General features: G+C 35.7%; 1 protein-coding gene across 1 annotated transcript in view; it reads left to right on the top strand.

The window, feature by feature from the left end:
* The first annotated feature begins 5,352 nt into the window (after positions 1–5,352).
* LOC100893091 overlaps positions 5,353–12,796 on the top strand; it is a 34,386-nt gene continuing 26,942 nt past the window's right edge. The window contains exon 1 of the mRNA XM_003726504.3: positions 5,353–5,863. The gene's annotated coding sequence lies outside the window, so the exon portion shown is untranslated. The remainder of the gene's footprint in view (positions 5,864–12,796) is intronic.

Raw genomic sequence — 12,796 nt, 5'->3', positions numbered from 1 at the left:
GCCCTTCCCTTCAATTTACACCAGACTCTGTTCTCCAACCTCCAGCAGTTTCAAAACGCGGCGCCTTACTTTGTCCACCAAGCGTACCATATAACCCCTGTTTTGCAGTCGCTGCACTGGCTCCCTGTTTAAAATCGCATTATTTCAAGATTGTGTTGCTCATTTTTTACTACATCCACAGTTGTGCTCCCCAATACAGTATTCCTTTAATCCAAAATTACATCCCACGAGATATTTACGCTCATCCACTTCCGGTTCCCTTGTGATTCCTAAAGTTGCAAAAACTTTAGGGGACAGATCCTTCGCTAATGCGTGTCCTACCTAATATAGAATAGACTTTTCGGAGACATCAAAAAGTGTATAACCTCTGATTTATATTTTGTTTCAGCATGTAAAAACACTTCTGAATAAATCTTTATAATTTATACATGTGCCTTAAGCACTCCACAGACTGGATTTGGCGCTATATAAGTTACATTTATTATTATAACACGTTATTAACAACAAAAAATGCTTTTTCTTCCACCAAGCCATGTGGAAGCTCTGGTGGAGAGAAGGGGAGGGGGTAACGGGCTCTGATGAAGAGAGGGGGAGGGGTATCAGCATCATGATCATTGATCTGCCACTGCCCTATCCATTTGTCTACCCCCATATTTTGTAATCTTCTGTCAGCTTACTCATTTTCATCAATTAATTATCTTGTTTTTTTTTATTTAAAAAACAAAAACAAAAAATGCGGAAGAAAAACGATTTTACTCAATTTAGTGTTTAAATTTCAATTTGAATTAACAGAAGGATTTCGATTTAATTATATTAGTGTCAGAATGACTAATCATCATTTGTAGCAATAAATCTAATAATGTGAAGGGTGTGGTAATCTTGGCTGCAAATGGAGGAATCAAATTAAATTACAAATACATGTAACTTTGAATTAGGGCTAAATTATTATTATTACCATCATCATTAGTAGTAGTATTACTATTAGTAGTAGTATTGTTATGAACATCTTTGTTAATGTTTTATTATTATTATTATTATTTTCTGTTTGACTGATGCTCATTACGACAATACACCGAGAAGTACCAACTCTAAAGCAATAAAGAGATAATACACACCTAAGGAAAAGATTCAGACATGCAATCAAATATTTACATTGGGCTCAATTGTAATTGCCATATATAAATATATATAAGCTAGGTTATGACGATTCTTGAAACAAACATGCACTATATTCGACCGAGATCTCGCTTTGTCTACTTTCAGAGAAACTCTCGGAGACAATCTTTTTTCCAACTGTGCAAGCGTCACAATACTAACATTTTGTATGTACAGTTTATTACTAAATATGAATTTCTAATATATGATATAAAAGTACATTCCAATATATGATATGAAAGTACATTCTATTCCAATGTGTTGAGTGCATATTTGATCAAAGCTCAAATAACGGATGTCTTCTCAGGTCTAACATCCTCCAACATCCACACCTGTATGACCACATCCATGTTAATGTTTTTTAAACAGTACCCCTCCCGCAGACAGACGGAAGGACACAGACGGATAGAGACGGAGAGAGAGAGTGGCTTTATACCAACAAAAATCCGCAGAATTTGATTTTTTTTTTCTTCATAAATTTATCAAGGACATCAAAAGTCTCCCCTTTATGTATGATTAAAAAGGAAGAAAGAAGATAATTAAAATGCATGCGGTTACGATAGCGATGTGTTTCGTTATCATAATAGTATTCAAGTAAAGTTCTGAAATGAGGTCCATTGGAGAGGCACTTTTGGGGGATGCACCGGGCTTATTTGGTGGATGAAATGCAAGACAGCAAGATGTATCATTAGGGGGCAGTATGGTGTGAGAAGGGTCCTATCATTTTAATTTCAAGTCCCCTTAGATCCCTCTCTTCCGCCTTCCCCTGTTCACGTCAACATTGGCGGGGCGTGTGCCCATCGTCATGCCCCGTACCCATGCTATTGAAAATGGGAGAACGACTTTTATTTGCGTATAATGCAATGTCATGCATATTTAATGTTATACAAATAAAGTCCTAGGAGAGACCTATTCAATAGTGGTTATGTGGCTAAAAGGTTGGGAAAAGTTTCCAAATGATAGTTGGGGGATCTATGCATGTCCGCATTTGTACTGTCAATGAATTTGCCCACATCCCTTATACACCATGCATAAGCCTGCACAAGAATTTTCCTTCTTCAGCGTAGATTTTTTTTTTAACAGGTTTGTGTCCATAAAAAACAAAAGGTGACCAAAGAATGCAAAGAAGATAAGTAATGAGAGCATGGCCATTAATTTATGATTTGATTGTTGGAATAGTCCTATACACCAGCACAGATCATTTATGTCGTTATTAAACATAATCAATTGGAGAACAAAAATTGTAAAACCCCAAAAAAGAATGATCTTAGAAATCAAAGCATTAAACTTTTACCAAGTTTATGCAAACATTGATTTCAAATGTATTCCATCGCAACATACTCATAAAAAGACGACATTGACATCCCACCATTACGTTATCACGTACTCCATTATCCTCCCCATCAAAGAACATGTATATTATGCTACTCGGTATAATCATACTAATGCTCTATTAAAATACATTAGTAACATGAACAATGTAATCAATGTACTTTTTATCGTCAATGCGACCTTTCCTCACGGTTTTTGCATAGGTCAAGAAAGGCCGAGAAAACAAGCTGTTTTTTGTATATACTGCATCTTTAGTGACGTCACAAAATAATGTTATTTTACACTATCACTCTTATCTCTAAATGTACTCGTCTATACGTTCAGTTGCTCCGATTTAATTTTGAAGTAATGGTGTTGGTTTTACTGTTGTTGAGCTATAATCTGTTCTGTCGTATGTACGTTATCATTTTGTATTTGAATGTTTTTTTGTTTTTTTGTTAATGAAATAAATAAGATAGATAAACGACTTAAAATACGTATTACGTAGTATATGAGATGAAAGTGTTGTTCCATTTATTTTGGGGGCGTTTTCGGTAAAAAAAAACCGCCCTTCAGGTATATAATTACGACTTATTTTAGGTAGCTGAAAGAACAAGGATTGTGAATTCTATCATTCGACTTGACAAGTAACTTGTTAATACTATTACCTTGTCGAGTTTGGCTCTATTTGGTGCTCATTGAAGTGATCAATGTCACGTGAATGAATACAACATTTTGTCACGTGTGTTCATTCAATCTTTGTCCACGTGACAGGATTTGTCAAATTACTTGCTTTCCAAGGCAATTTGTTGTCGGATGAAAAATGCGTGATCTTGTAGAGGTGTTAGGCAAGAATCAATTTAAAGTGTAATGAATCGCAGTACCATAACAGCAAACAAACTTAGATTCTCCCGCAAATCGGACATGTATTTGCGCACAAAGAAATTACAAAGAAAGTCTCTTTGAATTGTCGTCAAAATTCATTTAAACTTCGATAGCCTTATGTCACAAAAGCCGTTCGCATGTCTCCCCCCCCCCCCCCCTCCTCCCCTCCCTTCTACTACAACAGATAGGAATACCAAACAAACAACTCCTTATTGTTCTTATCCGTCCAGGCATGTTTTACTAATAGTATTAGAAATAATTACTCGGATAGTTACACCCTCATGTTCAGACTATACCGTTTTTGTAACCCGAACCTGTGATGTAATATAATTTGTATATTTTGTTTTCAGTTAACACGGACTTCCTGAAAAACAGCCGTTTGGGCTGAGAGAGTCACTGTGTTTAAATAAATGATTGAAATTAAATTAAACGAAATTAAATGGTTATAAAGGGGCAAGGCCGTCGCCCCTTCTCCCTCCCAACCCCCGTCATTTTAACATCATCTGGCATACCTTGATAAACAGAACTGCGCCCAGACTGTCGTTTTTGTGCATCACATCCTCCTTAATCCTGGACCAAAAGAGACAGATCGATGTATCTCTTTAATAATTCAAGTTAATTTGCGTTCATTTTATGGGAAGTTGTCGTGGTACATGTTGACCTATATTGGTTCATTCACTAAATTTGATTGTAGTTGAGGGTTCGAATTTGTTTACATGTATTTGACCGTCAATGACTATCACGGCGTGATGACGAACATGGAAAATGCCTCCCATTCTCAATCAAATTAAAAGCATAGATGATTTCTGAATAAAGCACCAAGCATGACGCAAAAAGGTGGTATATAGAAACAGCAGAATCTTATCATGCCTTTCGATTCAGACTTTCGCCCCCACCCATGTGCAAAAAAGTCAGAAGGTCATATTACGCAATACTCCCCCTCCCAATCCAGCATTACTAAGACAGGAACAAAGATTTAAAAGGCGTTTCGCCACCCATGACCAGCGGAGTGATAGAGCGTGATATAATCAATGCAATTGATCAATACATGACTGGTATATTTGTCCTTCAATCGAGTATATCGATTCTTGAAATAACTATATTGTGTGTTTCCTATGCTTGAACGGACATGGATAAAATGGACGGACTAGCCGTACATTGACACACCCTATGACTGATGGCATGGTGCATTATCCAGTGTTGGTCATTTCAAGGTGGCTAAATCTAATTTGGTAGTATTTGGATAGTTACATTCGTCTTGAGTGGCGTCGCAAGAGTTGGGTACTGGTACAATGTTGTGGGGCTGGGGCTGGGGGCGGCCGGGCACCAGTCTCAGTTAAACATGAGCGAATTTATAAGGCTAATGGCTACGAGGTGTGATAGGTGGTCCAGGGGTCTTCTTTCCTCGTCATGTCTCCCTTCTCTCCCTTTCCCTTTTTCTCTTTCCTCTTTCTTATTTTTTTTTCTTTACCAGTCGTTGAAATAACACGACGCCCTCCCCCCCCCCCCTCCCCCATCTTGCGCCCCTTAAGCGACATCACATGTGAAACTGAAGTCGAAACACTAATATTAAAACAAATAGATTCCGGATTTGACAGACAAATATGTCATGATTAATGTACTAAAATATAAGTAATACATAACAAAAGGACAGTTCCTTTTTTATAACTATCAAAATCAATTTTAAGAGCTTAGAGGTTTTATTTTTTGTCTTCAGAACACATTTAACTCCCATCAGACTATAATCTCTCTTTATCTAAGGTAGCATATTAACTGACAAATACATACTTCATTTAAACGCAAGTAATGTTTAATTCAAGAATCAATTTGTGATATAGTCAGCCAGGATAAGCCTTTCAACGAATTTCACGGTTGTTGGGTTGACATATTACGCACCACGAAATAGCATGAACAACACAATACCATGCTATCGATCATAAGACAATATGAATTATAAGTGAGAGAGCGAGAGAGAGAGAGAGAGAGAGAGAGAGAACCAGTTAAGAACATGTGCATATACTGTACTTCCTGCTGTGCCCCACCGGACATGAAAGGAATGACACTATCTTCACAGAAATTGACTCCTGTACTCGTCTCGTCTTTCTTCAGCAACCCCCCCCCCCCCCCCCGCATCGCCCTAGTTTGAAAAAGGAAAACATCACTGGATATTTACTCGCAGACCAACGTGGTGGAAAGGTTTATAACAGACTGCCACATCGAGTCTTCCACTCATTAGCCCTTTGCAATCCCACCAATCACACCCAAGGAGTATAACGAGCTCAGAGGCATCACCGTGTTCGCTTTATCCATCTCTGTCTGCCGGCGCTACCACCAATACCATCCCTTTCTTATGGGAGTGCATCACTTTCGATGGAAGTGCTGACTTGGACAAACAGGAGGAAACCTTGAGAATAATAATTCTTATATATATCTGGATATCATCTGTCTTTGATCATTGATCTTCGTTACCATCAGCTACCGAAAGTGCCTTCAGGAGCTGAAAGGGGGAAAGGTAAGACCTTTTATTTATGTGTTTGTTAGTTGTTGTTGTTCTTGTTGTTGTCATTCATGTTTTAACTTTGATCCCTCCTAACATTATATTCTCAGGTTTCCTGATAGTAAAAATTTCTGGAAAATAAATATAGATATAGATTTCAGCGCAATATGTATATTTCAGCACAATTTGTATAGTTTTACAGTGTTTTGGGCAACTAGATGTGATAGAAATTTGGATTTAAGTATAAGCTGTGATCTAGACCTATCTTCATATTAATAGTACTGTTTTCACATTATTATTATCTTTAGGATAAGCTTTAAATATCCTAGAACTTTTATTATCAATCAAGTGGTTAATTATACAATACATTTTAATTTCTCAATTTGTTTATCACACAAATTTTAAAAACATGAAAGGTTCATAAAAACTTATTCTTAAGTGTGCTGTAAACCGCGAGTTTTTTTTTTCTCTCTCTCTCTCTCTCTCTGCTTGTTTTGTGTGTGTTTTTTTCAAGTGCGATACGTTTTTATTTATGTCCTTCTCTTTCCCATAAATTGCAAATTGCATTTCAAAAATATATTCATGTAGAATATATTTATATATTCTCGTAAACTGATGGGGATAAATTTCCACATATAATTATGTCCACATTCAGCACCCCCCCCCCCTCCCTATTTGTTTTGATTTACTTTCATGTTCTTAGGAGGGGCAGTTTGAGGCATCTTAACTAATGTAACTGTGAGAGGTAAAGAAAATAGCAAAACACAGAGTTCATGAATATATTTACAAGATCTTCATTTCGACCATGTCGAGGAATTAACAAAGAAAAATAGATAGGGGGCTACATAAACAACATTCTTGTTAATTTGAATGAACTTGTAACCAAATGGACTGCCCGTTCTCGAATTTGAATGCCCGAGATCCCTTTACGGCAATTGCCGATGAATTTGAACGAATATTGGCACACGCACATGACGGAATGAATTTGAATGATAAAAGTGCGGAATCCTTTGACCGATGCAATCAATTGAATGACTGATTTTTTTGAATGAGAGTCTCCGCGCCGAAAATAGTGTTCGCGCTTAACTGAATGGACTCTTTATTAAATGGACTGGAAAATGCTAAATTGGCCGGGAAAACCTTTATGAACACTTTTAAAAGTGAAAGAAAGTGTATATACATTGAATAGTGCCGATTAGAGCAGGTGCAAGTGCTTAACGTGCCTGTAATACACATACACGATTGTGATAGATATGGTTTCTGCCATTAGACAAAATGACTACCTCGCACGACGTCGACGTGTCAGGCACTAACAATTGAGATTAGTATATTACGCCTTAACAAAAATCGATAATGTTTTCCCTAGGCAATACAATAGTATTGATATTTCCCGGAGGGAATAAAAAGCATGAGTGACCGTTTACCTGATTAGATTAACTCCTATTGATGTTCGATCACAGACAGGAGCCACTTTTCTGCCATGTGTCGCCTACAGTTCCAGTACTCTACATCAATATTGATATTGAAAAGCTAACATTGTACCGGATATTTACTGAATTCTTTCTTAAAAGGAAAGACATATTCGTCATTTTTTTGTCATCGAAAAAAGGTATGAATAAGATACATGTTACAGCAGAGTTGAATCCAGAGTTTCTTTATATAAACGGGGAGGGGTCAATTTTTCTAATTATTTTCTGGGGAAAAAAGAGTCTTTAGTTTCTAAGGGTACCTCTCTAGTCCGAAATACACTAAGAAGTCGAAAAGGAAATAGGACACTGTCGGTGCATTTCAGCTATGCCACTTGGCTTTCGGAAAAGGGGTATAGGTTTGATTAACCCCAACCCCCCCCCCCTTAAATCCGCCAATGTATTTGATTTGATTCGAATTCACAATAAAAACATAATATATATACAGATCATTTACAACATAATATGAATAAATATTTAAACAAACATAACAAACAATGTAAAAAAGAAAGGAAGAAGACAATAATGATGTCGGGGGAACACCCAGTTCAGTCAAGCCATAGAGGTAAAACTATTCCCCCTTTGGTTCCAAGATGATTGTTTTAATATTAAATATATATATTGTGTAGTGAGGAACACGTGACTAAAAATAATATATCCTAAATCCAATTAACAGCTTACATGAGGAAAGGGACGGAGGCAATCTGCCTTTTTGAAAATACCTTAAGACTACGTGGGAGTTTTAGATTTGCAGGGAGATTATTAAATTGAATAGCACCTCTGTAAGAAAACGTACGTTTACAGTAATCTGTTCTGGGTGTCGCCAACAATAATTTGTCATGAGACCTAAGAGAATAGTTGTATTGACAATTGGAAGCAGAATTTTAGATGCTAATATTAAGAGACTCATTAAACTACGAAGTAGTCTATTTTAACGGAGATTGTATTCTGTATTTACTTTCTAATTGTGACGTTTACCTGCTAGTGTGTTATACAATGGTTACCATGTCCATGCCCAAAAAAAAGTCTTCCTACTCAATATTATCCATCTATTTGATGAATCATAATTTTTAATCCATGTAAGCCCTGTCCAGACAGAAAGTCCTAAACTCACACGTATAATCAATAATCATCATGCGAATCAAAACTTGTAGTAACGATCATCTATAATTTATTTGATACTCTGACCTGTTTCAAACTTGTATAGTGTTGCTATCAAAATCACTATTTTTTCTGTTTTTACGGTTATCTTACTGTACTCTTTCTCCACTCCTAGTTGTATTTCTGCCTTGCTATCTCTCTCTCTCTCTCTCTCTCTCTCTCTCTTTCTCTCTCCGTCTTTCTTACTCTTTATTCTCCTTTCTACTTGACCTCTTACTTTGTTATCGTTCAATACTTTTTCATCGATAGCGGGAATGAAATTATCTTTTAATTTTATATTCATTAATAATAATAATAATAATAATAATAATAATGGGTTCTTGTATAGCACTCATGTCAGTCAGATTTGACTCTCCTGGCGCTCCCGATTATTACCCTGGCTTTAGCACGGCTGCCATACGGCGCTCTAGCATTTCATAGAATAAATTCCTACCAGGTACCCATTTACTTCACCTGGGTGGAGTGTTACAACATCTTTTTACATGTTATCTGACATTTATTACCTTTAATTCTATCACTGTAAAGTATTTTATGTAATTTGGTATTTAATACAGTATTTTGTATACACAATTGCAATTTGTTTTTATAATGTATTTTAATCGTTGTAAAGCATGTATAATTCAATATATGTACTGCGAAACATTCGAATAAACCTTTATTGCATTGAAATTGAATTTAAATCATATTCCTCTTCTAACAGTTTAAGGAATTCTGTTCCTAAAAGAGAGGGTATGAGCTTCATATCCAAACGAAAATTATTATTTTCTGCAATTAGAAATCATTAGGAAAACCTGCATATTCATATAGACATTTAACTCTGTAAAGTATGTGTAGGCGTACTTGCATAAAACTTAATGATACTCATGCATGCATTGTTTTTGTTTATGTTTTTGCCCAATCACATTATTTATGCTCTATTTCCATAGGACACCGCATTGCTTTCTGTAAAAAGGGAGAATCATGATAATCCACGTAGTAGTCTTTAAGCGGGAAGGGGGACCCTTTTATATAGCAACAGTATACTCATATTGCCATGGAAACTAGTATTTTTTTTTCAATAGCAGATCTTGACCTCAAATGGGAGATTATGCCACGCTGCATGCGCTCTCCTTGTTATCATATATTTTACGATGATTGTCTCATATCATGTGTAGGGCCTTGTTCTGTTTGTGCGTGTGTAATTGAGACTCCTGGATCCTAATAGTGAACTGGATGTGCATGGTATTACGAACGTTTATATCAAACAATTTCGATGTTTGGAATTAATATCGGCAGTGTCCTTCCAAAAGGTTCATTACAACGGTAATGAAAAAGGATCAATGTAGTTTTTGATGATTTTATTTGCTCAAGCGCTTAAAATAAAGTGATATACAAATGTGACAATTTATATTATTATTATTATTTCATTGTTATTATTATTATTATTATTATAATCATTATTATAATCATTATTATTATTATGACTATTAGTATAATTATTAATATTATCATCATATATGTCATGTTCATTATAATTATCATGATTATAGTTACATTTATTTCATTTAATAATTATTATCATTATCAATAGCTTTATTGTTATTCTTATCATTGTTATCATTATTATTACAATTATTTTAATCATTATCATTATTATTATAAATACTGTTATCATGATCATAATCATTAGTATCATTTCATCTTCGAAGTAAGAATATTCTTTGTGCGGATAATAACTCTTTTCAAGTCACAAGGCTTCAATATCGGGATATGAATCTTCAATTAACTTTGGAATTTAAATAAATCTTCCGATATTAGTTTCTTTCATCGGTAAATCCCAAGGAATATTAAAGGAGTGGTTGGGGATTTGTACCATTTAGAATAATTAATTGTTTTTAGTATTCCGTATGGAAGTATTATGTACTATTGTGGAACACGATGAATCAATATGAACGTCCATGAATTTCGAACATATCTGAAACGAGCTTCATGTTTTAGGCATGTTGAGTTTTTAGGGTGAAATTACGATTACTTAATGAGTGTCTCCACCTGGCAACTAAAATATTTATGATAAATTACTATTTTGATCCGATCTGGAGTGAAACAATAAAGCATGATAATATCAAAAGAATCGTACCTTAACGACATGCAATAACTTGTAGTGCGTTAGTATTAAACGATGAACTCGTCTAATATCACCCAATCATCATCACTCAAATATGACTTCTCGGATCAACACTACATCTATCCCCGAATTCATGTATAATTCGAATTGAGGAAGGGAGGGAAATCAATATTGAGATGACCGTGCATGATATTAGATTCGAGAGGATCAAGAAAGGATCAAATTGAGGGTATTCAATGAAACCCTCGCCCGAGCACGTAGGGCATTCGTTTGAGAGAACTTCATTCTATTACTCCTTCATTGTTATGCCTGTCTGTTTTGGCACTGAGATTCGTGACGGTTTGAGCTTGCTTCAAATCTGACGAGCGATTTTGACTGGGTTTCGATAATAAAATAGATTTATCATGGATTTTATACAGTGTACAATACAGTGTATAATCTCTCTCCCTCTCTTTCTAGTATAAATATATTTGTATATATATATATATATACCATTAAGACGGCTACTCTAAAGATTACATATAGCGATTGTCGTTGATTCAAATCAGGAAACCCGTCCACTTTCTGGGGGAATAATTTCCAATGGAATTACTCGTCATTAGTACCTGAGACGATTAAATCTTTTCATCTTATATTTATGTCACATGTTAAGAAGTTGAAATATCACCTAAATATGAAATATATATTCAGAAGCAATAGTGTTATACTTACATGCAAGTTCATCGTGTAGCTATGGATATTGGATAATGTTTACCAATTGATAGCAAGTGTAGAGGAGTCGGAGTCGAGTGTTCTAAACACCTTGACTGAAGATGATATTTATAGGAGGTTTGGTTTGATCCCCGGCACTTCATTTTATATACATTCCTTCCCTCCATCCATGTGTTAAAGGCCCACTGCACTACTTATAGCTAATTGCACCCTCTATATAGCAAACAATGTCTAACCGGTGACCGTTTGTCATCCATGGTTCCCTGCTGACCCGTCAGTGACCATACAGGAAGGTCTAACCCCTCATGGCCAAAATAGTGCAGATAGGCTTTAAATGGGTGACCGGCAGGGTGCGAAAGTCATACAATTTGCCGAGCATTGTGAGTGTCTGTAAAAAGGGCACCTGGATGTAATACTCCCCAGGGAGTGGAGAAAATGCTTACATTGTGTACGATTAAGCCCAAATTTGATGACTGATGTAATATAGGATTTCCCGGCCAAATTCGCGTGTTTGTCATTCGAATTCATTTACTTTGCATTTAAGTTAGCGCAGATCGGCTTTGCCATGCCAATTATCTTGTGTCCTCTTACCCCCCCCCCCCCCTCCCCCCCGCTTATTCAGCGGTAAGCTGAGTCGTTGCGAAATTTTTGGGACCAAAAAAAAAAAATCCTCTTAAGTTTACTTGCCCGCCAGCAGATCGATGGCTAAAGACATGGCTAAATAATGAATCGTGTTCAAATTGTTGATTCTAGTCCCTAGCCCAGTCACAATATTGTACCTTCTTCCATAATGAAATTATGATGAAATTATGATAAATTTATGATGAAACATAAGACAAACAACTTTCTTACATGAACATTTACAAATATACTGAGACCATCAGGTCCGTAGATGCAAGTCGTTTTTTTTTTCTTAACAATCAAACTTAAATGATGATGAATATCAGATAAATCTAATAAGTATAAGTGTATAAATGCAAGAAAATGAAGTATGATGAAATACACATGAAAAAACAATCTTGAAAGAAAAAGAATGAGCTATAAAAAGTGTGTTATAAACGAGAAATGTATATTGACCATCAATTTAAGTGCACAAAGTGCTAATTTGAATGCTACAAATGGATTAGAATGCTAAAAGTACACCGTCGCGTTGTCAGAAAATCGTGTTGCGCCAAATCGAATGAACTAATAGCGAAAGAAGCACATTGTTCATTAATTTGAATGAAACATACGTAGATTCTAACGAAAATTCCATAGATTTGAAAACTAGAAAAGGGAATATAAACCCGAGATTGCACTGACTGCACTAAAACCGTCAAATTTGAACGCAAGACAAATTAATTTGAATGACAAATTCGCGAATTTGGCCGGGAAATCCTATACTATTTCTGTAAAGTGCTTTGAGACATCGTAGATGTATTGAGCGTTAGATGCACCAGAATATTATTAATATTTGTACACATGTTAGGTGTCCTTCTCCTCTTATTTCTCACTCTACCAGAGCAT

This window comes from Strongylocentrotus purpuratus, unplaced genomic scaffold (assembly GCF_000002235.5).
Source record: "Strongylocentrotus purpuratus isolate Spur 01 unplaced genomic scaffold, Spur_5.0 spur5_scaffold_9, whole genome shotgun sequence".
Taxonomy (NCBI): domain Eukaryota; kingdom Metazoa; phylum Echinodermata; class Echinoidea; order Camarodonta; family Strongylocentrotidae; genus Strongylocentrotus; species Strongylocentrotus purpuratus.
The sequence above is the reverse complement of the archived record's forward strand: the minus strand, read 5'-3'. Positions and strand labels throughout refer to the sequence as shown.